The sequence below is a fragment of the Oryctolagus cuniculus genome, chromosome 3 (assembly GCF_964237555.1).
Source record: "Oryctolagus cuniculus chromosome 3, mOryCun1.1, whole genome shotgun sequence".
Taxonomy (NCBI): domain Eukaryota; kingdom Metazoa; phylum Chordata; class Mammalia; order Lagomorpha; family Leporidae; genus Oryctolagus; species Oryctolagus cuniculus.
The window spans coordinates 22,502,024-22,528,581 of NC_091434.1; the positions used below are offsets into that span (position 1 = coordinate 22,502,024).

The 26,558-nt window shown below is 48.4% G+C and overlaps 1 long non-coding RNA gene across 1 annotated transcript; it reads left to right on the forward strand.

The window, feature by feature from the left end:
• Positions 1-23,203: 23,203 nt before the first annotated feature.
• Positions 23,204-25,908, forward strand: LOC138848932 (uncharacterized). Its single transcript, XR_011387119.1, has 2 exons — positions 23,204-23,361; positions 23,970-25,908. It is a non-coding gene; the product is annotated as an uncharacterized lncRNA (long non-coding RNA).
• The last annotated feature ends 650 nt before the right edge of the window (positions 25,909-26,558 follow it).

A 26,558-nucleotide genomic window follows, 5' to 3' on the forward strand; every position in this document is an offset into this window, starting at 1 on the left:
AATGACACAAAGCTGACCCCAATGCTTTGCCCTGTCTCTGGGAATGCTTGAAGACTACATCTCATGAGGCTGTCCTACCTGTTAGTAGAAGGGATGGGTAGGGCCCTACAAGGGGCAGCGGTGACCTTACCGTTGACTGAATTACAATACCAGAAGTTTGCGAGACTGTCAAAGTCCTACATAACGTTATGTAACAGTTCTCCAATTCCTCCCTCTCCCCACCCAGTTTCCCTGCCTGTCTTCAGCACAAACCACTCACACACCTTTCCACGCCTATCCCACCACCCCGCCATCACCTTTATCTTCCAAGCCGTATACAAGGTACAACTCCTCTAGCCCCAGATCATCAAACCATCTTTCCCCCTCTGCTCAACAGTGCTGAGTTTTCACCTCTCCCACTGGCTTCTCCAAATAAAATTATTTTTTTTCAACTCGACTTTGGGAAGCACTAGTTCTTGCCACAGATGTCTCAGGCAAATGTTTGTACCTCGTCCTTCCAGGTCTGCTCGATTGTTACCGTTCGGATGTGCTTTTTTCTGCAACAGAGTGCATGCTGGATAGCTTCCCCTTGAACTTCCATTCCTGCTCCTGCTCTGAGCCACATCCATCGTCTTTGACGTTATTTGATTTGGCCAATAGGAGCCACCTTCCATCAGGAGATCAAAGAGTCTGACAAAGTAAAGTTTGCAAATTGATTTTCCCAGCACCCTCCTTGATGCACTGTCCCAGGTTTCCTGGGTTTCTCTGCAGACAGTTACAGCACCTGTCACCTGGTCCTGCCCATAGAGATTCTGTATGAGTTTTATGTGGCTGCTGTAACAAATGAGTGCAAAGAGGTGGCTTTAAAACAGCATAAATCTGTCTGCTCATGGATCTGAGAGGCCAGAACTCTGGAATCAAGGTGTCGGTAGGGCCATGATTCCTCTGCAAGCTGTCAGGGAGAGTTCATTCTTTTCCTCTTATGGCTCCCAGTGGCATTCCACACACCTTCACTTGTGGCCTCATCTCTCCAGTCCCTGCCTCTGTGGTCATACTGCCTCCTATTGTTCCCTGTGTCTCTTATTCTGTCTGTCTGCCTCAACTCTCATCTGCTTCCTCTTACCAGGACAGTTGTCATCAAATTTAGGGCCCTCCTGGATCACTCCAGATGATCTTTTCACCTTAAGATCCTTAATGAGACCAATAAAGACCCTTGTTCCAAATAAGATTACATTCCCAGGTTCCAGGGATTCCAATGTGGGCCAATCTTTGGAAGGGAGAACTTGACCATCCATTGCAGCTACCCTTTCTGTGTCTGAGAAATTTCTCTCCCTTTCTCTCTCTCTCTCTCTCTCTCTCTCTCTCTCTCTCTCTCTCTCTTTCTCTCCCTTCCTCTCTCTCTCTCTCCCTTTCTCTCTCACTCTCTCTCTCTCCCCTTGCCTTTGCAGGCCTATGAGTGGAGATGCTATTACCAGCCCTTGGATTATGCACTAATTCTCACAAAGTCCCCTTTATTCTGTGTACACCTTTGTAAATACTCCCTGTGTGGAATTCTCTTCTGATTTCTCTGTGTAAGTGTGAAGTCTGTTTCCTGCCAGGATTCTGACTGACACAGGCATCTTTTTGTTTTTCAAAGATTTATCTATTTACTCTTTGTTTGAAAGGCAGAGTGTCAGAGAAGGAGGGAGGGAGGAGGAAGGGAGAAAAGAAAGAGAGAGAAGAGGGAGAGATCTTCCATCCATTGGTTCATTCACCAAATGCCCACAACACCCAGGTATGGGCCAGGCTGAAGTCAGGAGCCAAGAACTCCATCCAGATCTCCCACATGAGTGGCAGGGGCCCAAATACTCGAACCATCATCTACTTCTTCCTAAGATTTGTATTAACAGGGAACTGGTTCAGAAGCACAAAACAGCCAAAACTCAGATGGTTACTCCCATAGAAGATGTGGGCATCCCAAGTGGCAGCTTAATCTGCTGTACCCCAACATCCCCCCAGCACAGGCATCTCAAGGTTAAAGGTATCAGGGAGAGATCCATGACAGTTCACCATGCAGGCCCAAAGCACCACAAGCGGAGTAGAGTTCTAGATGACGAGGGTGCAGGGGATGAGAAGAGCATTCTGTGGGCAGAGGGGAGCCCCCAGGAGCAGTGTCACAGCAGAGAGGTTAGACATCTTGGCGTGTAGCTTCAGCCTACACTCAGTCTCAGGTGGGACTGCAATGAGTCTGGTCCTTTCCAGGCCCTTTCTGAATATTCCAGAGCACACAGAAACAAACCTGGCTCTAAACCTGATATAATGGTGGCTTTCAAAGTTTAGCTTGCAGCAGAACCACCTGGCAGCTCACAGAAACCTGAACGGCTGGAAACTCCCTCTCCTCCTCCACTCTGCCCCTGAGTTTCTGATTCAGTAGTTCTGGGTGACGCCCAAGAATATGCCTTCCTCGCAAGTTCCTAGATGTTGCTAGTACTCCTCTTCCAGGGACCAGACTTGGACTAACATTCACAAACAATACAATAAGGTCAATTCTCATAAGTAAAATATGCCAGGGAGGGAGGCTCCAGAGTTGGTGAAGTCAGCGGCTCCACTAGGTCTCCAAAGACCCAAGTTCACTTTCTGCCCTGCCATCCTCAGCCTGACCTTGACCAGATTCTTACAGTTGCAGGTGGTGTCCAGCATCTTTTGCAGACTGGATAGTGGCCAGAAAAAGAGACTAAACATTTTATCTTTTTTATAAAATATGCATTTATTTATTTGAAAGTCAGAGTTACAAAGAGAGAGTAGGAGAGACAGAGAGAGATCTTCCATCTGCTGGTTCACTCCCCAAATGGTCACAACAGGCAGGACTAGGTCAAGCAAAAGCCAGGAAACAGGAGCTTCTTCCAGGTCCCCCACATGGGTGCAGGGAGCCCTTGGGCCATATTCCACTGCTTTCCCAGGCACATTAGCAGGGAACTGGATTGGAAGTGGAACAGCTGGGACTCGAACCGGTGCGCATATGGGGTACCAACGCTGCATGCCATGGCTTTAACCCATTGATCCACAGTGCCACCCCTGGACTAAACTTTTGAATGACAGAAGTCTGCCTGTTGATACTTCCTTACTTACAGCACATTGACCAGAATTATACTAGGTGACTGGGAGTAGGACTGCAATGATTGACTTACCAGTCACAGGAGGAAAGAGTAGACAAGAACTACACTGATGGGCCCTCCTGACCATGAAGAAGTTGTCTACAGAGTTAGGCCTTGTGTCTGCTTCAGTACAGTTGTCCCTCAGTATCCACAGATTGATTCTAGGATCCCTCTTGGACACCAAAATCTGCAAATACTCAAGTTCCTTCTATAACATGGTGTAGCATTTACTTATAACCTACTACATCCATCTTCCCATATACTTCAAATCACCTCTAGATTACTTACAATACCTAATACAATGGAAACAGTTGTCATGTGTATCTCCTAAGAATGATGTCAAGAAAAAAGTCTGTATACTTTGTGTAGAGATGCAACTTTTTAAAATGTTTTCCATCAAGTGTTGGCTGAATCTGTGGACAGAGAAAAGGAAACACAGGTTTGGCCACGCTTTTTGACTGTTGTCTGTTTATCCAAGCTTCCCAGACTTCCTTCTGGTTGTGGAACCTGGACTTTCACTTAGAGGGATGGGCGCGCAACCCAGGACTTACACAGCCAAAGAGGTCCATGTTCAGGCACTGTGGAACCCAGGTAAGGAAACAAGATCCTTCTCTGGGATAAAGACTGTGGGAAAAAGACACTCTCTTTTTACACTCACCATGTAACTCTAAGAAAAGGCCCTTGAGAGGTGCAGTAGGACAGCAGTACAGAGGAGCAGAGGAGCTGCTGGGGAGATGGGGTCCTGATTCATGCAGCTCTTCCGTTATTTTCATGCCCAACTCTGGAAGAAATGGTTCATTGGTGTGCACAAATTAGAGTGACACCTTTGCTCCTTACAACCAAACCACTCTAGATTTAGACCCTGCTTCTGCCACAATGAGCAGAGAAGAAGGTATGAGTCTCGTGTAAGGATGGGGGCAGCTAGTGCTGCCTGGGACTCATCTCCTACCTCATTCCCAGATACATTTCCCAGATCCTCAACAAAGACCCCAGCCACCAGCCCACTGGGTGGTCACTACCCAGTGCAGAGCCTCTGGAAACTCCAAAGGCAGGACAAGCCAGGGCTGGGTAGCAAGAGGAACCAACAAGGGCATTTCTGAAAGTTCCTGGAAGATACAATGAAAAGACAAGTTTATTTGTGTGCAAGAAAATTTATCTTTTTATTTATTTTATTTGTGTGCAAGAAAATTCCAAGGGATCTTCACAAAGTTCATGAAAAAATATCGTGAAAAAAAAAACAAACACATGGTTTTCAAACTTGTTTTGCAGCAAAACACATTTATTGTTTACTTCCATCTTTTCAAAACCTTTATGAAGTCCCCACTCCTCCTCCACTAACAGAGTTCCAGGACATTCTAGATTCTCCCAGAATAGAGTGGCCTGGAGTAGAATGGAATGGAACTGCCATGCTGGGAAAGGGTGGCCTGGTGTCAAAACACCCCAGGCGAACTCTAATGTAACTACCTGGCTCTTCTCCACCTCCCCAGGGCATGAGCTTGGGAAAAAGGCTATCTGATCGCCACTGCCTTTGTCTATCAATTCACTGAGGGCTGGATTAATCCCTGCTCAGTTTCTCCCAGGCCTCTCCCACCCCCTTCCCCAGTCTGGCTGCCCAGGTGATGTAAGCGGTAACCAATCTTGCAGCCGGTCCACTTCCGTATCCATTAAGGGAAGGCAGACACTTTAGAAAGAGCTGAAAAATATTACCAGTTACTCTCTGCACTCAACTCCTCCCTCCCACAACTTGCCCCAGTCTCCACACCCCAGCAACATACATCCTAACCCCAGGAGAACAGAACTGGGAAGTACTGAAGCCAAAGGAAGAAAAAACTGGAATTGCAGCCCCACAGGCCTCACGGGTGAGCCAGGAGACTCCTTCAGACATGAGAACTTGTCCTGGGAGAGAAATTGAGGCATCTGGAAAACCTTGCATCTCTACTTCACAAAGAATCCATAGGCTAGGGTGCCAGAGCTGTGGCATAGTGGGCTAAGCCTCTGCCTGTGGCACTGGCATCCCCTATGGACACTGGTTCATGTCCTGGTTGCTCCTCTTCTGATACAGCTATCTGTTATGGCCTAGGAAAGCAGTGGAGGATGTCCCAAGTGCACTCCCAAGTGCACCCACATGGGAGACCTGGAAGAGTCTCCTGGCTTCAGATCAATCCAGCTCCAACCATTGCAGCCACTTGGGGAGTGAACCAGTGGATGGAAGACCACTGTCTAGTCACTAAATGCATCAACAGAAGCTGGTCACATTACTGCTTATAAAAAAGAAATGCTAAACTGGAACTCTGTACTTTCCACTCAGTTTTGCTGCAAACCTAAAACTGCTCTGAAAAAAATAAAGTTTGATCATTGTTTTAAAAGTGTTAAACAGATGTGTGTTGAATGGATGATCAAGGGTTGGGCCTCATTTATTCAAAGTTTGCAGCTCTGGGAAGGGGTGTATCAGGCTACTGATGGCATTTCTAGCCTATGAAGTCTGAAAAAAATGAGTTCCTCATCAAGATCGGGGTGGTATTCAGTGTGGAAGGGCGGTTGGCAGTCTCAGCCTGGGGATACATTATGAACAAAGGATGAGAACTGTGTGACACCTTAGAAGGCAAATGTCCGGCCGATTCCACGTGTCTGCAGCTCTGAGTCAAGCACGGGAGGAAGGGCTCTTCAAGAGAGGGCAGACACCATGACGGATGTCGCTTACTCTGTCAGCTTGACACATCTCTTCCCCACTTCCACAGAGTGCATCCCCCTGCCTTTGACTTCCTCCTACTCCATGCCCATTGTATTCTACCAGAGGCTATCAGTTATGAAAATCTGCCTCGCTGATCATGATCCAAGGGTAGCCAATGCTTCCCCGGCCTTCAGAGCAGACCTCAGAAGGAAAAGGCAGTTCCCCTTTGGGATAAAGATGGCAGCTGTGAAAGTTGGGAATTTCTGGCACCCTTAGATCCCATTTCAAAAGAAGAGCCAGTCCGTGTGAACATGCCTGGCACATGGGCAGAACCAAGATGAGCGACGCGAGGGCTACCCCTTCATGTTTTCCTTACGGCCAGTGGTCATCCCTGGGGCCACCTATATTCTCCCCTCCATTGGTTTGGGTACAGAAACTGACAAATCCCCCTTCTTGCTTCAGCTGGTGATGGAAACTCTCCCGTCTGTGACTGGTGTGATCCTGACTAGGGCAACTTTGTTCCATTCTATTGCCTCAAAAGCAATAGAATTCACTGGTAGAGAAGATATTGTAAATAAGGCATTTAGAAAGTCATGTAAGACAGCACTGAGTGGTTTTGAATGAACTCATCCTTATACCTAACTTTCTTCCTCCCTCCCTTCCTCCCTCCCTCCCTCCCTCTCTTTTTCTCTCCCTTCTTCCTTCTTCCTTCCTTCCTTCCTTCCTTCTCCCTTCCTTCCTTCCTCCTTTCCCTCTTTTCTTGGCATTCTTTCTCTCCTTCCTTTCTTTCTCCCTTCCTCCTTTCTTTTCTCTCTTCCTTCTTGTTCCAGTCACTAAATATCTTTCACCATAGGGATATTTATAAATAGAAATGAAAACATATAAAGAAAAGTAAATCTTCCCTTGAACCTTTTTTCCCTTAGAATGTTTCAGGGAAATTCTTTAGAACCCTTGCTTTTTATAGACATTCAGTTCAATCGTAGGACATTTTTAGAACTTTGAAAGATCATTGTGTCCCCGGCCAACACTGAGTCTTGTGAGGATTCTGTGCCAGCCCATTCTGGAGTAGTAAAGCTGATCCAGTTTCTAAAGAGCTCCCTCAGACAGCATTCCACAGCCATCCTGCCCATTCCGGGGTTTAAATCCATCCTTCCTCTCGCCCACCCCATTCCCTTCCTGAGCACCTGTTGCTACAACAAAGAGAAGCTCATGGTTGAAGCTTCTGGGCTTGTCCAGGTGATAAACTGAGTCCATTCAGAGGAGATAATGCCATTTGTTGGTTCAGCTCTTTTCAATCATCAGGGAACACTCTGAGTGGGGAGAGGCATTCAGAGAGCTCTGTGGATATAAAAAGGTGATTATATTTAAATGGGAGACCTGTCACTAGACAAAGTACTCTGCCAGCTGACATGCAAGCAGCTTCAACGGCTGAAGTACAGCAGGCTGGGTGGGATTTGTGTGGCTCTGGGCTCAGACAGCTGCAGCCCTCCTAAGGGGACAAACCTTCCATGGACCCTCAGATCTGGAAGGAGAGGCCACAGGCTAACAGGCACAAGGGCTCTCCTAGAGGTGGGGGGCTGGAAGAAGAATGGGGTGGTGTCACGTCTGCCTAAGCCATGAGCAATACAGGTTGATATTCTCAGGACATTGCAAGTCAGGGCTGAATGAACTCCTCAAAAACCAAAGATGTGTGATCTGTGGACACAGCCACTTTGAATGTTTAGAGATTAGGATTTAGCTCAGAGTTTTATTTGCCTGGTTTTATTCCTCTAGAACAGGGTTCAGCAAAATTTGGAGGTAAAGAACCAGATGGTGAACATTTTGAGGTTTATGGGCCTTGCAGACCCTGCTACAGCTACTCAGTTCTGCTGTTGATTATAAAAGCAGCCATGAGAACAAACAAAATGAACAGGACTGTACTCTGATAAAGTTTTATTTATGGGGCACGGAAATTGGAATTTTATATCCTTTTTACTTGTCATGAAAATTGTTTTCATTTTTTAACTTTTTTCTTTATTACTATTTATTCTTATTTTATTTGTAATGCAAAAAGACAGAGAGACAGAGAAAGATCTGTTTGCTGGTTCACTCTTCAAGTGCCCTCAAAAGCTGGGGCTCGGCCAGGCTGAAACCAGGAGCCAGAAACTCAACCTGTGTCTCCCATGTGAGTGGCAGGGACCCAAGTACTTGTGCTATCACATGCTACCTCCCAGGGTGTGCATTAGCAAGCAGCTGGAATCGGGAATGGGGCCAGGACTCAAACCTAAGCACTCAGACATGGGACACAGACATCCCACTGACACCCAAGATGCCTCAACTACTGAGAACATGAAAGTCATTCTTAGCAAAAACAGATGACAAGACATACTTGGCCCATAGATCAGATTTTGTCAATCCCTATTTAGAGAGTCCAAAAGGAGAGAGAGAGAGAGAGAACTATGAGGGGAGAACTATAAGAGGAGATTATCTGATTTAGCCCTATCTATGTACTCACCATCATTAATAAATTTTCATATACGCAACATTCTAATTTTAACAAAAGGCACCCATGATCTTGTTCAGTACTTACTCCAACCCTGTGAGTTAGCACTACATGTCAACATCCGGATGAAGAAACCATTGGTCAGATCTGACCCAGTCAAGTTCATCCTGCTGAGTTAGACGAAGCAAGTTTAAGCACAGTGTTGTCGCTCCCCCATTCGCAGAGGAACGACACAGGACCCTGCGCTGTTCTTTTGTCTGCTCGGCCCTTCCCGGGTTTGCTGCTGGTCCTTCCCGGGTTGGCTGCCGACCCCTCCACTTCCATGGAGGGGCGGCTCCCCCTGCCACTTTCCCCGCTTCCGCGGAGGAGCAGCACACCACCGGCCGGCTCTCTCAGGGGCTGCTCAGATGTTATCCGGATGTTCCTGGTGCATGTTGTCTCTCTCCTCCTTTATAGTCCTCTTCCACCAATCCCAACTCTGCTACCCACACGCCGAGCACGCTGCTCTCCTCCAATCAGGAGCAGGATCAGCTCCTGCAGCTTGTCAAACTGATGAGGCAGCTGCGTAGAGGTTGTTTGGTCTCTTTCTCTCAGCGCCATATTGTGGGAGAGTAGATGCATAGAATAAGTCTTAATTCCAGTAACTTAGTCTAGTCTCAGTTGCTCCCCACACAGTGTTCCACCTCTCAGGAGCTTAGATTGTTCAGAGATTTCTCCAAACAGCTTGGAGTGGCTTAGATCATTTAATTCATTTTGCCAAGAATTTATTAGAACTTCAGAGGCAGCAGGTGGGGACGAATGTGGGCAAAGATGCAAAAGCAAAAGCCAGGACCTCCTGGTTTATTCACTGACCTTAAGGCCATGGACACACAAGAAATTGATCGTTTTCTCATCAGGAGCAGAGAAAGCCACATTCTACAATGGGTGTGATCACTCAGCCCCAGTTCTGCCGCTGGGATCCATAAACTTCCAGGCGGTCAGAGGTTTCCCTGGACCTCCAGAGGTCAGCCAGAGGCCTTTCTCAGATATCTGACCCAGGAGCGTTTCCATAGTGGAGCAGGTGCCCATCTATGTGGAAGATATCAGGGACCCTGAAGAGAATGTTCTACCCCCAAGCAGTCTTCCTCTTGTGAGTCACTTCAGATTTATACTGTTGTTTAGGTAAGCCACTGGACAACTAGTGCATGGAATAGGTTCTTGTCTCCACCACAGGGATATGACCTATGGCCAGTCACTTTGAATCTCCACCTGTCAGTTTTTATCTGTCCACAGAAACCAGAAGCCAGAGGAACAAGAAGGATCCTCCATCAGAGAACACACAACCAAGCCAACACCTTGGTTTTGACTTCTAGCCTCCAGAACAGTGAGATGACACATTCCTGTTGTTTTCAGTCACTCTGGGTTTTGTGCTTTATAAGAGGAGCCCTAGGGAACTGATGCAGGCAATCACTTCATTTGACTTCCCCTATGGCATAGAGCTTTTCTCTACCTGCCTGTCTCCCACTAGTTTGCAGCTTATCTCTGTCTCCCTAGGAGAAAGTCTGCTGGGAGGAGATGGGTAATTGCCCTTTGGATTAAAGTCCCTTTGCCCTGCACTCTGTGAGTCTGTGCTTGTGATGCTCTGTGTGTCTACTGCTCTGCTGGTCTAAGGATGTTTCATCTATAGGAGGATAGGTGTGGGGGCTACATTTTTTGTGCTTCTACAGACTACAAATTCAAGCCCCAACTAGGAAAGGCTCCATGTTCAGCCCCCTGGGTCTGACCCCTCCTGAGTGTATGACTATCTGTTCCAAGGTCCTTCTTTCCTCAAGCTGGTTGTCTGCTAACCCCAAGGAGCCTTCAACTTCCCTTCCCCAGCTGATCTCAGCATCAGCAACTCCCTTTCCCCATAGGTCAGCCAAGGAAGCATTGGCATCAGATGTAACTTTTATCAAGAGAACCAAAAAGCCAAGAGAAACAAAAGTGATAGACCCAGGCATGGATGCAGGCAGGTCATCCATCAGGTGACATCAGACCACACACACTCAACTCTCAGCTCCCATGCTCAGCTGTGACCTACGTGCAACAGATGTAAACCAAGATGTTCATTCTCCTAACATCCAAGAGAAAGTTGGGTGCTGCCCCCAGCCACATCTGATGAGAGTTTCAGAGCCTTCCTATCTGGGCGTTGCTCATCTGCCATCACCGAGGGCTTCAGACCTCTTGGCAGAGCACAAGTCTCCCTCTGGGTCCTTCTGAGTCTGCCCTTATCTTTGCTGATTGTGGCAGGCACTCCCACCCTGATCAGGTTCAAGCCACAACAGCTTCAAAGAGCCTCCTTTTTCCATTGGCCCCTTCTCCGTCTTCTGCAGATGCCTGTCACGTGTTCAGCAATAGTATGCCTGGATTAAGCACCCCTTCAGAAAGGCCGACTTTCTTCCTAAGTAAAGGAAATGACCTCATTTATTCACTTAACAAACATATATTGAGTATTATCATGGGTGGGTTGAATCATGTCCTCCTTCCAAAGATGTGGAATTCCTAACCCTGGTACCTGTGAATATGACCTTTCTTGGAAATAGTCTTTGCAAGTGACAGAGTTAAAGTATGGCTGCTAAGGTGGACCATAATCCCATATGGCTGGGGTCCTTATGTAAAGGGAGAGTTTGAGCACAGACATGTGCAGGGAGAGGACAATGTGAAGGACAGAAAACACACCAACTAAAGCACAAGAAGCCTCAGAGAGGACCTGGGACAGATTCCCCTCTCAGTGCTCAGAAGGAACCAGCCCTGACAGCACCCTGACTTTACCCTCCCCACCTCTAGAACTGTATGATGGCAGATTTCTGCTGTGTGAGCTACCCAGCTAGTGACATTATGTTAGGAGCCCCAGGGAACAAATCCAAGAACCTAACTGGGAGCCCAGTGCCTTAACCCAAGATCACAACTGCATGCCTTCCCGGAGCTCCAGTTCTAGAAGAAGACAACAGACAAGGGATAAACAAACGCGCCCCAGGTGTGGGATGCTGGGGGATGGGAAGCGTACTGGGGAATGATCAGGCTGAGAAGAGCGGTGCAGGGATATGGACCTACTGCTGTTGAAGACATAAGGATCAGGGAAGGACCTGCCAAAGAGGCACTGCTTAAGCAAAGACCTGAAGAGGGGAAAGAGAGTTTGAAGAAGATATCCTTGGGTAATGTGGATCAAGTAGAGAAGCAGCACGTGAATTGAGTGCCATGTGTATACCACAATGATTGACTGGGGCCTGGGTACGATTGGGAGGGATGATTACAAAGGTCTTTATTGGGGTGGGCATTGGCTCATAGTAGGTAAAGCCACTGCCTGCAATGCCAGCATCCCATATGGGCACCAGTTCATGTCCTAGCACAGCACCTCCACTTCCAATTCAGCTCCCTGCCCAATGCTCCTGGGAAGGCAGCAGCAGATTGCCCAAGTACTTAGGGCCCTACACACATATGGGAGATCTGGATGAAGCTACTGGCTCCTGGCTTCAGCCTGCCCCAACCCCAGCTGTTGTAGCCATTTGGAGAGTGAACCAGAGAATGGAAGACTTCATTCTGTCTCTCCCTCTCTCTCCATAATTTTGTGCTTAAAATAAATAAATAAATCAGAAAGAAAGAGAGAGAGAAAGGAAGGAGAGAGGGAGGAAGAGAGGGAGATATTTATTGTGGGAAGGCCATTTGGCCCTTACTCCATAGCTCTGTACATGTTCACATCATCTTCCCAATGAGATTATGCACACAGCCATGGAGATTATCAGAATTGAAAGAAGACTATGAATAAATTTCAGTAAATTTGTAATTTTCTAATGATTAGCATGAATGTATTTCATTTTTATGCAAGTGTGGCAAAAAATGTTAGTTCATTCTATTTACCATTGAATTATCCCACTATGATTTTTGTTTTTGTTTTTGTTTTTATTTTTTGAGGCAGTGAGATCAAAACAAAAAGTAAGACAGACAGACAGAGAAAGAGAGCTTCCATCTTCTAATTCCCTCCCAGAAGTCCATAATGGCTGGGGCTGGGATGGGCTGAACCCAGGAGCTGGGAACTCAACCCAAGTCTCCTATAGGGGTAGCAGGATCCCAGTTACTTGAGTCACCATCACTATCAGGTTCTGCACTAGCAGGAAGCTGGGGTACAGAGCTACTGTCAGGAGCTGGAGCCAGAAGTTGAACCCCAGCACTCTGGTGTGGAGTGCAGGCATCCAGACAGATTAATCACTAGCTGTAACATCTGTCTCTGCACCATGATTTTCATAGCCTTGTTTTGTCCTTCGTTCCATTTTTGGTCAGCATCAGAATCATCAAAGACAGAAGGAGCCTGACATTTCTCTGGACCTCTGAGAGGCCCTGATATCCCAGGTCTGGAGCCAGGTCAGCAATCAAGAAAGAATAAGATATAGCCCTTGATCTGGAGAGGTAGGATTTGGAAGGGTTTTTAATGTTCAGTGTTCTCTTCCTTCAGTATCAGGGCATCTGGAGGCAAATGTCTAATATGGACTAGTTGTTTCAGATGCAACTATGTATTAGTTGTTCTGCCAAGCAGGGATTTAAGGCACAAATCAACCCCTGCCAGATCCACTCCCCTCTTGAGGACAGGGTCTCCTTACCTGTGACTCTTTATAGTCACCCATCTTAAAAATAAGCAACAAAATTTTTTATTAGATTTGTGTGAGAAGCAGAGAGATAGAAGGAGAGACAGACATAAGCAGAGAAAGACAGAGAGGGAGACAGCCCCGCCCACTGGTTCTCTCCCCGGATACCCACAACAGCCTCGGCTGTGCTGAGCTAAAGCCAAAAGATGCAAACTCAATCCAGGTTTCCCACATGGGTAGCAGGGACCCAACTGCTAAAGCCATTGATGGCTGCCTTTTGGGTGTGCATCAGCAGGAAACAGGAAGCTTAACCCAGGCCCTCTAATAGAGGGTGTGTACACCTTAACTGCTGGGGTGAGCATCCACCTCAAGGGAGGGAAATCTTTAGCCAAAGGGAGAGTGGAAGCTCTAAGGACATTGCTGCTTAACACATCCCTCTCCAGCATTCTCTCGTCCCCTCTGGAGGGTTTCTTCTGGGAGTAGCAGTCCCAGATCTTGGCCAGCCTCCCCTTGGCCTTGGCAGCTCCTCTTTCACCTCCAACTTGGTTCCTCCTTTCACTGCCAAAGCTAGCAAACACTTTCCTCATCTGCCTGAACTTCCTTGCCACCCTCTTTACCATGACTTCCCCTTGTTGCCTCTCTCCGTCTCCAGAGCTCCGGGGAAACCCCACACTGAACCACCAGTCCTCCTCCTCCTGCAGTGTTTCCTGCTTTGATTTTCCCATAACCTCCCACCACAAGTTCATCTGCCCCAGACCATATACCATTCCCACTTCTCCCCTTTTGCCTTACAGGTGGGCATTACTAGAATCCAATCTCTTCCTAATCTCTTTTCCCTCCCTTGCAAGTCTAACTCTTTGCCCTATCTTTAACCTTCCATTTTACATTAGCTGCTCAAAAATCTGTCACCTCACCCCTTACCTGGCCAGATAAGCCAACTACCTAGCTGTAGTTTCAGTATTTAATAGCACTACTACCTCAAATGCAGCATCTCTCAACCTGAACACAATTTCTTACTCTCTAAGTAGTTTTCTGTTGACTTCTAGAGCCCTGCTCATGGAATGCATCCTCCTTGTGATCCTGATCTAAAATTTCATTGAGACACTTGACCTTCCACCTCTCCTAAGTTTTCTACTTCAGCTAGCCAATTCTGTCTTAGAAATTTTTCTCTTCTTGCCTCGGTCCTTTCTCCCTAAGACAATAGTTACTCATCACACGGAACTTCTCCCTTCTGCTGTGGGACCTTTGATGGAGAATTCTCTTCCTTCCTTCTTGGTTCACTTCACTCCTACCCTCCTCAGAGAAACCTCTCCTGCTCTCTCTGACTGCAAACCCCACCACTAGTTCTCCTTGCTCGTGGCCCTGTGTTCTTCTCCAGGGCTTAGCATCATTGGATTTCTACATTTTCTGTGCGACACGTTAATTAGCAGCTGCCTGCCCTGGCAGGCTGTTGCCTCCATAGGTTGGAGCTATTTTTGCTGACCACTGTGCCATCCCCAGCCTCTGGCATGGTACCTAACCCATGACAGATAATTCACATTTATTTTGAATGAGTGGCTTTTCGCACATCACTCTCAATAGCATTCTGCATTTTACAAAGATGGCCACAACTGTTTTTGAGAACACACACAGCTCCTCCCTCAAGAGTTGGCCCCTACTTCCCCTTCCCTGGAACCTGAGAAGGACTCTGTGACTGCCTTGATGAACGGAATCAGCTGTGGTGCACTGCCTGACTTTTGACCTCCAGTAGAAAAGGCATTACATTCTCCTGGCTCTCTAGGGATGCTTACCCTGGGAACCCAGCTCCCATGTTGTGAAGAAGCCTAGCCTACATAGAGAGGCTGTGAGCATGTGCTCCTGCAGACAGACACAGCTATGGACTCAGCTGACTGCCAGCATCAACTGCCAACAGGTGAATCCACAAGACTTCAGATGATTCCAGGGATGGCCAAGTTATCACACTTTCCAGTGGAAGCTCCAGGCATTCGGGGAAGATAGACAAGTAATTTCTTCTGTGTGCAGGACAAATCCCTCCTGCAAGAAACCTGTGAGTGTAACAAATGGTTATTTGATGCCCTTATATGTTGGGATCATCCCTTACAGGGCACTAGATTACCCAGCCACTTCTTCATTCACACCCATGTTGCCTCCCTTTGCCTCTAAGGCAAGTATGAGATCCTTAGCTTGGCCTCAAGGTTTCAACAATTTGGTCCAAACTTCTTTGTCTCCATTTATCACCCTCCAGGAGAAACTTTGCTCCTGCTCAACTAGTCTATTCATTGTTTCTCCAACATTCTCTATCCTTTCTCCACTACTCTGTCCTCACCTTGCCTGTAACTGGAGTGGGTACAATGTGCAGCCTCACCAAATTCCTTTCATTGTTCAGGATCACTTGTGTGTACCTCTTTCTTAAGCCTCTAGGAACCTCCCTAAGCAAAGCCCTCACTCTCCTCAGAATTTCAACTTTTCATTTTCCAGTTCTTTATTTTCTAAATGAAAAAATCAGGTTCCTTGATCTTGCAGTTATTTTCCTGATTATGCATTTACTTTGATGGAGAATCAAATCAATTTGGTTATATGCTAAATCAATTTGGTTACAATCTAAATCAATTTACTTATATACTTAGCCAGCAGTTTTCACTGCAAAGTATAAGAATAAAGACCTCAGGGCATGGCACTGAGGCTTAGTGGGCTACGCCTCCACTTGCAGCGCTGGCATCCCGTATGAGCACCAGTTTGTGTCCCTGCAGCTCCTCTTCTGACCTTCTGCTATGGCCTGCAAAAACAGCAGAAGATGGTCCAGATGCTTGGGCCACTGCACCCATGTGGGAGACCCGGAAGAAGCTCCTGGCTCCTGGCTTTGGATCGGCCCAGCTCCGGCCATTGTGGCCATCTGTGGAGTGAACCAGAAGATGGAAGACTGTTCGCTCTCTGTCTGTAACTCTACCTCTCAAGTATATAAATAAATAAAACCTTTAAAACAAAAGAATAATAAAAACGTCTAGGTGCATACTATTAGTATCCCATTTTACAAGTACAGGAGCTGAGGTTTATAAGATTAAGTACCTAGGGCTGGCATTGTGGCGTAGCAGTGTAAGCCAGAGCTTATTATGCGGGCATCCCAAATGGGAGTGCCACTTCAAGTCCCTGCTGATCCACTTCTGATTGAACTCCCTGCTAAGGCACCTGAGAAAGCAGTGGATGCTGGCCAAAGTGCTTGGGCCCCTGCCACCCACTTGGTAGACTCAGATGGAGTTCCTGGTTCCTGGTTTCAGCCTGGCCCAGTCCCAGCTGTTGCAGCTATTTGGGGAGTGAAAGAGCAGACAGAAGATCCCTTTCTCTCTCTCGCCTCTTCCTCTCTCTGCCTTTCAAATAAATAAAATAAACCTTTAAAAAAATGACTGAGTGCCTTGCCTATAGTCAAACACTTAATATGTGGTGGGACTAGGATTCGAACCCAAATCCCCTGAGAAAGATCTTACTCAATACTCTGCCTAATAATTATTCAGGTACTATCTTGCATTATGTTTTTATAGTTCATGTTTTCCTCGTGTAAATCAATTCTTTATTACAAAACAATGCAAGCACATGATAACAAAAAAATAAAATAGCACCAAAAAGTAATATAAAAATAGGTCTGTTGGAGCCAGTGTTGTGATATAGCAGTTAAAGCTGCCATCTGCAATGCTGACATCCAACATTTGTGTCCCAGCTGCTCCAGTTCCTTGCTAATGTGCCTGGGAAAAGCAGCAGAAGATGGTTCAAGTGTTTTGGCCCCTAGTTGAAGCTCCTTGCCCCCAGCTTTGACTTGGACCAGCACTGGCTATTATAGCCATCTGGGAAGTTCATCAATAACATTGCCTTTCAAAATAAAGAAATAATTTAAAAAAAATGTATCTGGAGCTGGTGCTGTGGCGTAGCAGGCGAAGCCACCGCCTGCAGTGCCAGCATCCCATGGGGGCAGCGGTTCCAGTCCCAGCTGCTCTGCTTCCTATCCAGCTCTCTGCTGTGGCCTGGGAGAGCAGTAGAAGGTGACCCAAGTGCTTGGGGCATTGCACTCACATGGGAAACCCAGAAGAAGCACCTAGCTCCTGGCTTCGGATTGGGCCAGCTCCAGCCATTGTGGCCATTTTGGAAGTGAACCAGCAGATGGAAGAGCTCTCTCTCTCTCTCTCTCTCTCTCTCTCTCCTTTCTCCTCTCTGCAACTCTGCCTTTCAAATAAATAAACAAATCTTTTTAAAAAATGGATCTGTCTCCAAATCTAGACTTCATCCCCCTTCTCTGGAAGCAATTACTGTTTGGAGTCCATTTGTGTATTTCCAGAATATACAAATATTCTATGTGCACCTGTAAGCATCCCTTTGTTCTACAGATAGAGCAAACACCTTTTCTTTATGGCGTCTCTTGAAAAGCCTTCCATCCTGATGTGTATACAGAATTCTCTATAGCCTTTCTCCTGGCTTCATACTATTCCATGCCAATGCTGCATCAGGGCTTATTTAGCAAGCTCTGTATTGATGATCTTTTGAAGCTGGCAGCTTAAAGAAGATGGGGTGAGGATCGTGCTCCTAGGTTCGATGGAAAACTACAGTAACACGAGAAGGGACATGGGCAGACAAGTTGTGCTGAAGGAGGAAGTGCCTGACTCCCAGGTACACTGCACAGAGAAAGAAAACCTGGCTGGGCAATCGAAGTGAAAACAGAGGCACCTCTGAATGCATTGTACAAAAGTGAGGCCAAGGCGGGCAGGGGACGGGGAGGGGGTGGCAGAGCCCCAGCCCAGAAGGGCGAGCACTTGCCTCTAACCCCCTCTTTCCCGATGACCTCACCATCGCTTCTCATGCTCTCCCCTCTTCTGCCAACCCCATCATTTACAAAACAGGACCCCACCCATAAGAAAACAAACATGCTACTATTTATTCATGCCGGAAGGCCCACTGGACACAATAGACAGCAGCCCCAGCCTAATTAAATGAAATGGGGTACGTGTAATTCAAACCTCCTTGGGAAAATATAATCTGCCACCAAAAACATTTCCCACCGTTCAGACCACAGGGAAACCGGACCAGGCTCCCCCCAGGTTCCCAAGCAGAGAGGCTGGGATGCAGGGCAGCAAGACAAGAGAAGGTCAGTTTCCCGCCAGCAGTCTCGTCCCGCCCCTCCCCCGCCCCCAGGGCTGGCCAACCGACATATCAGAGCTGCTCCCTCTGGGGGCTGGATTATTGAACTAATTCGCCCGTGGAAAACGGTGCAGTCCAGATTCCAGGCAGAGGCAACCAGACACCGATGGCAAATCCAGGCGGGGGGATTGTATCTCTTTCACCACTTCCAGACACATGAACTGCATCCCTCCACTGGCCCCTGGCCCCACCCAGCTCTCCTTGCAGCCTAGGAGGCAGTTCTAGGAGGTTCCAAGGTGGATGCCAAGGGTTCTGAGATGGGGATGGGTGCTGGGGACCTACCAGTCGCCCTTCTCTGACTTTGGACATGGGCACTGAGAGTGAGAGGCGAGCAGACCTAACGGTGCTCTCCTGGGTCCCTTTGTCCAAACAGCCCTGGTTCCCTAGAATTCCCACCCCTGGCTCTGGATTAGATGCTCAAGTCTCAACTACAGCAGGAAAGGGCTTGACAGGTTTGCGTAATGTGCTCCTTGTCTTTTGCCTTCATCTCCTAAATTGTAAAAGAGGGGAAATAACCCCCTTCCCCTCCCCCGCAGGATTAGTATAAAAATAAATGCAATCAGCTGCATGAAGATCTTGGCACACAGTGGGTGTTCCCTTCTCCCAGAGAATGTCAGCCTCTAGGCCTCCTTTCCAGGGTCCAGTGTGAAACTGGGGTGACCTCATGCAAAGAGTGATTGACGGGTGCCAGGCAGACCCACTTACCGCCCCCGTGCCAGCTTTCTGAAGCACCTCGCTCCTGAGTCATCCTCCTGGGCCAACGGCTTGAGGGATCTGTTAGCCAGGACGGCTGGAAGTCTCTGTCCCGGTCATGTGCACAAGGAGTGAGTGTGCTGTGGTCAGAAAGGAGTTCTCCCTTGCTGGGGAGCTCCTGTGCTCCTGGAACTCATAACCCTCCCCCAAGAGCAGAGCTACACTGTGACCCTGAGCCCACCCTCAGTGGGGGCCAGGATGGCCGCAGCCTGACACCTTGGGGGCTGGGAGTGGCCCTTCCCCGGTCCTGCCCTCCCCAACGCTCTCTTCTCCAGGTGGAGCCAGTCCCAGTCCCTTGACCTTGCCCTGGAGCTCCAGTTTCCAGCCATTTCATCACCTCTGGGTCTCTCCTCTGAACCCTCTCCAGGTTCCCGTGATGCCTCTCAGGCTGCCCGTCCGTCAACACCCGCCCCTGCACTCCTGCCCGGTTCAGCTGACTGTACTCAGAGCTGACGTGGGCTGCAGGGAGTCTGGCTGGGGGAGACAGAGTCTGCTGGGCAGATGACCTCCTGAGCCCTCCCCATGCAAGTATTTTTAGGCCCCACTTCCCTCTGCCTCCCGCTCAGCTCCCACGCTCTTCCAGGGCAGGCCAGAACTCTCTGGAACCTCTAAAGGTGCTACAACTCTCATTGTTTCCCAACACCTCGCAGCTGGGAAGTGTAACTACTCTTCAGACCCTCCAATCCTTGTCCCTTGTCCTTATCCGTTTCATCTGTTCCTAGTTTTTTGTTTTGGTTTTTTTTTTTTTTTTCAGAAAATAAGAATTGACTCTTGTGTTCAAGTATCAAGGAACCCCAACCATCTCCCTGGCCCCTGGCTCCAGGCAGTTCCACCTCCCATGGCTGCTGTTCCTCCTTTCTGGTGGCTGCTGGTCCAGCTGCAATTCAGATGGCAGAAGAGCCTGGGAGGCAGCCTCCTCCCAGAAGGTGGAGGGACCCGGGCTCTCTCTGAGAATCCCAACTCCTCATCGTCCAGAGATCTCAGACTCACCCAACAGCTGCGTGCAGTGTGGGAACCCGTGATCTCTGGGTGTCTGGGTGACTGGGTGTCCAGGTCTCTGTGAGTCTCCCCTTCACTTTGCCTGTGTTTGGGGACAGAGCTGCTCTGATTTCTATGCACAGTCTTAGATTTGTTTCCCCACCCCCAAGCAACTCGCCTGATACCTCCCAAGAGCATCCTCCATTGTCCAAATGCCTCTCGGGGCTTCTGATGCCACTACACATAGGGACCAACTCCTTCCTCCTATCACATTCTGCCCCAGTGTGCCCAAGTGCCTGATCAGAACTGCACTCTGAGGACAGCTGTTCCAGGCTGTGATTCTGGCCAGTCAGCCACTCAGTGCTCACAGCACTCAAGCAAGAAAAAGAAGAAAGGAGAGAGAGAAAGAGAGAGAGAGAGAGAGAGAGAGAGAGAGAGAGAGATGGAGAGAGATAGAGAGAGGAAAATGGTGCAGGAGGTCGTGTGTCACCCCCACCACTTCAGCTCCTTTGAAGCCAGGGAGCAGGAAGAAATCCCTTCTCAGTACACATCAGATGGAGAGCAGTGCTAGGTAAACAGCTGGTGCTCAATGAGTACTTGTTGCTTTTTTTCCTGGATGATAAACTGCACTGTCCTGAACAGGCTGAGGTGGGAGGAGGCAGGCCTTCATTGGGGCCCTGCACAAAAGAGCTCAGTGGGTACACACCAGGGGCAGCTCCCTCTGCATGGGGAGCTCAGCCCTCTGCACCAAGCACCGCTCAAGAGTCCCCGATGACAGACGTGAGCGTCGGCCGTGGCGTTCTCCTTGCCCAGGATGGTGTCTGCCCCCTCTGCCCCTGCTCTCACATCAAAGGCCCCCTGGTGAGCCATCCGGATCTCCACCTCTGAGTGTCCTCTATACACACTCTGCTCTAAGGGGCTCTTACCTCCCAATACTGCACACCAGCCGGGCCACGGCAGCCCCTTTGGCAGCCATCAGGAACCTAGCTGCTGCCTCTTGTGGCATTTGCAAAGTCAGAGGCACCCTGGTGGGGAGCCAAGACAGGCGGCTGGAGGATGCTGGCTTCCAGGGCAGATGGTCAAGAGGACTGCTTTGTGCAGCAAACTTAAGGCTTTCTTGGGGTGGGGCTACAAAAACCTTTTAGAGAGAAAATAGTGGACAGAGTTTCCAAAGATAAATTAGAGCAGAGGAAAAATGTTTGGGAAAGTTCTGTGACAGGATTTTTCCCCACTCAGGTGTAACCCAGGACTATAGGGTTGCTTGGATATGTAGGGAGCTCCCTGTGGAAGTTTGTGCCTCTTCCCAGCTTCCAGGAAGATCGTTAATGGTGTCATCCACAACAAGGTGGCAGGGCAGCGTCCAGCCCAAAAGAATGGTCCCTGCATCCGAGAATGTCCAGAATACTCAAGTCAGAAAAGCACAGGAAGGGGCGGGCCTTGTGCAAGTGCAGGCAAGCAGCATCCTATATCAGAGTGCCTGGTTGGGGTCCTGTTTGCTCTGCTTCTGATCCCGCTTCCTAATCATGCACCTGGGAGGCAGCAGATGATGGTCCAAGTACTTTGGTTATTTCTGCCCATGTGGGAATCACAGATGAGTTGTAGCTCCTGGCCTTGGCCAGGACCAGCCCTGGCTGAGGCAGGCATTAGAACCAGAAGACAGAAAATCAATCAATATCGTTCTCTCTCTCTCTCTCTCTCTCTCTCTCTCTCCCCCCCTCCCCCTCCTTTGCCTTTCAAATAAGTAAATAAATGCTTTTAAAAAAAAGGCAAAGGGGGCCAGCGTTGTGGCTTGCCATGTGGCTCCCTGCTGATGACCTGGAAAGGTAGCAGATGATGGTCCAAGTGCTTTGGCCCCTTGCCACCCACGTAGGAGACCTGCCTCCTGGCTCTGGCCTGGCCGAGGCCTCGCCATTGTAATTATTGGAGGAGTAAATCAGTGGACGTAAGATTATTCTCTGTCTCTCCCTCTCTACCACTCTAGCTTCCAAATAAATAAATCCTTTCTTTTAAGAAGCAAAACACAGATAACCAAGGCATCATAGAGGCAGGCTGGTGAGCTCCAGAGCCATCCTGTGTGCTTCAGCTCCCAGCTGTACTGCTCTCCTCCCTGCTGTGAACTCTCCACCCCTCAGTTTCTTCATCGATAGGGTGGGATGGCAATACCCTACCTTATAATTTCTTTGCATGAATTAAATGAGCTCACCCATGTAGAATGCTGTGTGTTTGTTATTTAGATGAATTGCCAAGATTGTAGAAACCATCACATGGATATCAGGGTAGAGACCTAATAAAGAAGTGCAGAGAGGAGTTGAGAGAGAGAGAGAAGCTTAAGGGATGTGGGAAAATCTCCAAAATGTATAAAATGTAAAATAAAAAGGATAAACAGATGTACTTTATTATACCATCTGAGAAAAATATATAAAATACAAGGATTTAAAATAATGTTTTTATGCAAGAAATATTTGTGGAAACATATCCTAACAATTGAGACTAGAAACTAGGGAGATAAGGATGAGCAGAAAAAGAGAAAGTTTCTTGTCACTATAAGCCTTTTGTTTGGAAATAAAAGTTTCCTATGTATATGATGTTATTTAAAATGAATAAATATGGGGCCACGGCTGTGGCACAGTGGGTTAATCCTCTGCCTGCGGCACCGGCATCCCATATGGGCGCCGGTTCTGGTCCTGGTTGCTTCTCTTCTGATCCAGCTCTCTGCTGTGGCCTGGGATAGCAGTAGAAGGTGGCCCAAGTCCTTAGGCCTCTGCACCCATGTGGGAGACCTGGAGGAAGCTCCTGGCTCCTGGATTCAGATCAGCATAGCTCCAGCCGTTGCAGCCACCTGGGGAGTGAACCAGCAGATGGAAGACCTCTCTTTCTGTCTCTACCTCTCTCTGTAACTGTCTTTCAAATAAATAAAATAAATCTTTAAAATGAGTAAGTAGGAAAATGGAAGGATGAACAAATGAGTGAATGACGGATAGATGGACGGATGGATGGATGAATAGGTGGGTAGATGGGCAATGGGAAAAAAACTAAAGGCCGTTGTTTAAATCTGCTGTTGTGGTGCCTTGGGTATGCCAGGAATTTTTTAGGGAGAGGAAGAGTCAACCTCATTCTCAATGCCAGGAACGCACAGATACTACTGTCCTAGTGAATAAAGAGTAGGAACCACCCAAGGTTTACATCTGGATCTGCTATGAATCATTCACTTGTAAAGACAGAAAGGGCAGAGGAACATGATCTGGCCACCTCTGAAGATACAGGAAGTAGCATCAGGGGTTGGAGTGGGAACAAGGCAGTGGTGGGCAACCCAAGGGTAGACAGAATGTCTTAAAAATGGCTACTCAATCATGAGTTCCTTCAGGGCTGCATTGTAGCTCCTCCCACCATTGTGACAGGCCTTGGAAGTTCAAGTGGTGCCCCTCCATGAAGCATCTACCATGGCATTTGCTTCCAGAGTCAGAGTCGAAGAGGAAAATCCTCATGTGGCCAATATAAACTTGCAGTTCCTTCCACTGGAGATGCACAGCAGAATCTGGTTAATCCCAGGGCTGGAAGAGATGAGTTTCTTTGATTGTACAGCTGGTAGGTAAAGTGATTGGGCTTGGCCGGCACTGCGGCTCAATAGGCTAATCCTCCGCCTGTGGCACTGGCACCCCAGGTTCTAGTCCCAGTCGGGGTGCCAGATTCTGTCCCGGTTGCTCCTCTTCCAGTCCAGCTCTCTGCTGTGGCCCGGGAGTGCAGTGGAGGATGGCACAAGTGCTTGGGCCCTGCACCCACATGGGAGACCAGGAGAAGCACTGGCTCCTGGCTTCGGATCAGTGCTGTGCGCCGGCCGCAGCAGCCATTGGGGGGTGAGCCAACGGAAAAAGGAAGACCTTTCTCTCTGTCTCTCTCTCTCTCATTGTCCACTCAGCCTGTCAAAAAAAAAGTGATTGGGCTCTGTATGATGGCCATGACATAAACTGCACCCTCTACCCGGTAATCTGCTCCTCAGGGGAGCTCCTTGGGGACAGAGCGGCTAAGAGGGGACAGCAGGCAGATCGACAGCATCTGTCTCACACTCACATGAACACACATGCTGTTTGAACTTGCTCTCTCTCTGTCTCTCAGTTATGCAGATTTGAATTCACATTATTTACTGTGACTCTCTTTCCATGGGTGCTCACTGCACACTGACTGAATTAAAACAGGTACAGATAAAGAAGTGGATGATTCAGAACCACCACCCACTGAATGAAAGAAGATAGGTTAAGGAGTTAGGTGCAACACTTGTGATGTGCCTGGGCTCAGCTAGAAGTGGATGATCACAAGAAAGTCATGCCAATGAGGCGTTTTGTTTTCTCCACAACGCTAATCTGGCAAGATGAAGTAGAGAATGACCATATGAACTGCAAGAACTTCAGACAAGCAGCCGGCATCATCTCGAAGCCATTATTCTTCCTCTGAACGCCCTAAGAAGAATTGAAGGAGTAAACATAGATGGATCTTAAGCACCTAGGTTGTGTCTGGCAGGGTCCTAGCCTCTGCTCAGGGGCGTAGCAGAGTCGAGGGCCAGGTCCCAGGCTCCAAGGGCATCCTACCAAATGGAAGTGGCCAAGATATAGGCACATACTGACACCGCTCCTTCCGTGCAGGGCGACAAACACTAGTGTGAGAAGGAGCCAGTGACTGTGTCTCTGCAGAGAGGAACCCAGGGGCTGACATTTTTTTCAGCCCAGCTTGCTTCCTTAACAGCACCTGCCATCAGGACACACTCCGGCTACCCCACAAAGCCCCTTCTAGACTGAGGTGAGAAAACTGGACCCGGAGCCTGCCCCCTCTCATCTGTCAGAGCCACATCCACATGGGTCCCACACTTGCCCTGCCCTTGGTCTTCAGTGCACATTGTGACCTGCGTTCCACCAGACCTCAGTCCAAAGATTCCTCCTGTACTGCCACTAGGATCCTCCCCATCTCCCAGGGGCCACTCCAGGATGGAGCACAAGTACAGGCAAATGGCTCCTCTACAAGAGTTTACTTGATGGAGGACACATAAAGGACAGGAGATGAGCTTAGGAGAAGGGGGCTACTGCAGTTAGTGCACAGGGTGGAGGGCAGGGACCACACAGAGCTGGGACTAAAGAGAGCGGGGCTGCCTTTGGAGTTCCCTGAAATATGGTTTCCATCAAATCACCCAAGAACCATCAGCGTCTACCTGCTGGCAGAGTCAAGGTCGGTGTCTCATCTTGGACTACAGACCCTCCCACTGAGGCCATCTCACTGCCTTAAAGATTAATCCACAAGATTTCCCCCGCACCTGCTCCCCTTGACTGAGCAAGCGTCTCGTTGCCTACACCAGGCCAAGGCCACCCCTGCTCCCAGCCTGTGCTGCTATTGTCCCCTGGAGCCTGGGAAGACCTGGTGCCGCTCCTCCACACTGAATCCCACCTGTCTTCTTTGTGGCCCAGCCTGAATGCCGTTTCCTGGGAAAGCCATACTTGGCCATGTCATGCTCCTCTCCAAACACCACCACAGTGAGGTCAGCACTGAACTCAGTTTGGCATTTCTGGTTTGTTTTTGTTTTTTTTTTTTTGGTAACAACTATATTGAATTTTCTTTTTTATTTAATAAATGTGAATTTACAAAGTGCAACTTTTGCATTGTTGTGGCTTTTTCCCCCATGACCTCCCACTCACCCGCAGTCATCCCATCTCCCATCCCACTCTTCATCAAGATTCATTTTCAATTATAGACCCTATGATATACCCATGTAAAATGTACACTTTAAGGGTTTTGAGTACATTCAGAGTTGGGCAACCATCACCACAATCAATTTTTAAGACTTATTTATTGATTTTGAAAGAGTTAAAGAAAGAAAGGGAAAGAGAGAGAAAGGTGTCTTCCATCTGCTGGTTCACTCCCCAAATGGCAACAACTAGATCTGGGTCAGGACAAATCCAGGAGCCTGGAACTCTATCACGGTGAAAGGCACACAGGTATCTGAGCCATCACCTGCTGCCTCCCAAGATGCTCCAGAAGAAATCTGGATCAGAAGTGGAGTAGCCGGCCCTTGAACCAGTACTCCGATAGTTGCAGGAGTCCCAAGCTGCAGTGTAACCTGCTGTGCCACAGTGCCTGCCCTTTCTTTCCTTTTCATTGCCTAATAATAGTCCATTGTACAAACACGCCACATTTTGTTTATCCATCCATCTGTTGATGTACATTTTTGTCATTTTTTTTATTAGACAGGCAGAGTTAGACAGTGAGAGAGAGAGACAGAAAGGTCCTCCTTCCATTGGCTCACGCCCCAGACGGCTGCCACGGCCAGTGCGCTGTGCTGATCCGAAGCCAGGAGCCAGGTGCTTCTTCTGCCTGGTCTCCCACGTAGGTGCAGGGGCCATCCTCCACTGCCCTCCCAGACCACAGCAGAGAGCTGGACTGGAAGAGGAGCAGCTGGCACTAGAACCCAGCGCCCATATGGGATGCCGGCGCCACCGGCGGAGGATTAGCCAAGCGAGCCACGGCGCCGGCTCCACTTTTGTCATTATTGCTCTTTGGCTGCTGTGAACTCTGATTGCATGAGCTGGTGTGGGCAGGTGTTTTCAGTCCTCTTGGGTGTACACTCAGGATGGGATTGCTCAGTAAGTCTTTGTTTAACCTTTTGAGAACCTTCCGGATTGTTTCTCGTGGAAGCTACACCATTTCACATTCCTGCAGCAGTTTCTCCAGTCACACCAGTATTTGCTGTTATCTCTTTAGTATGGCCATTCTCATGAGGTCGTGAGTGTCTCATGCCAATT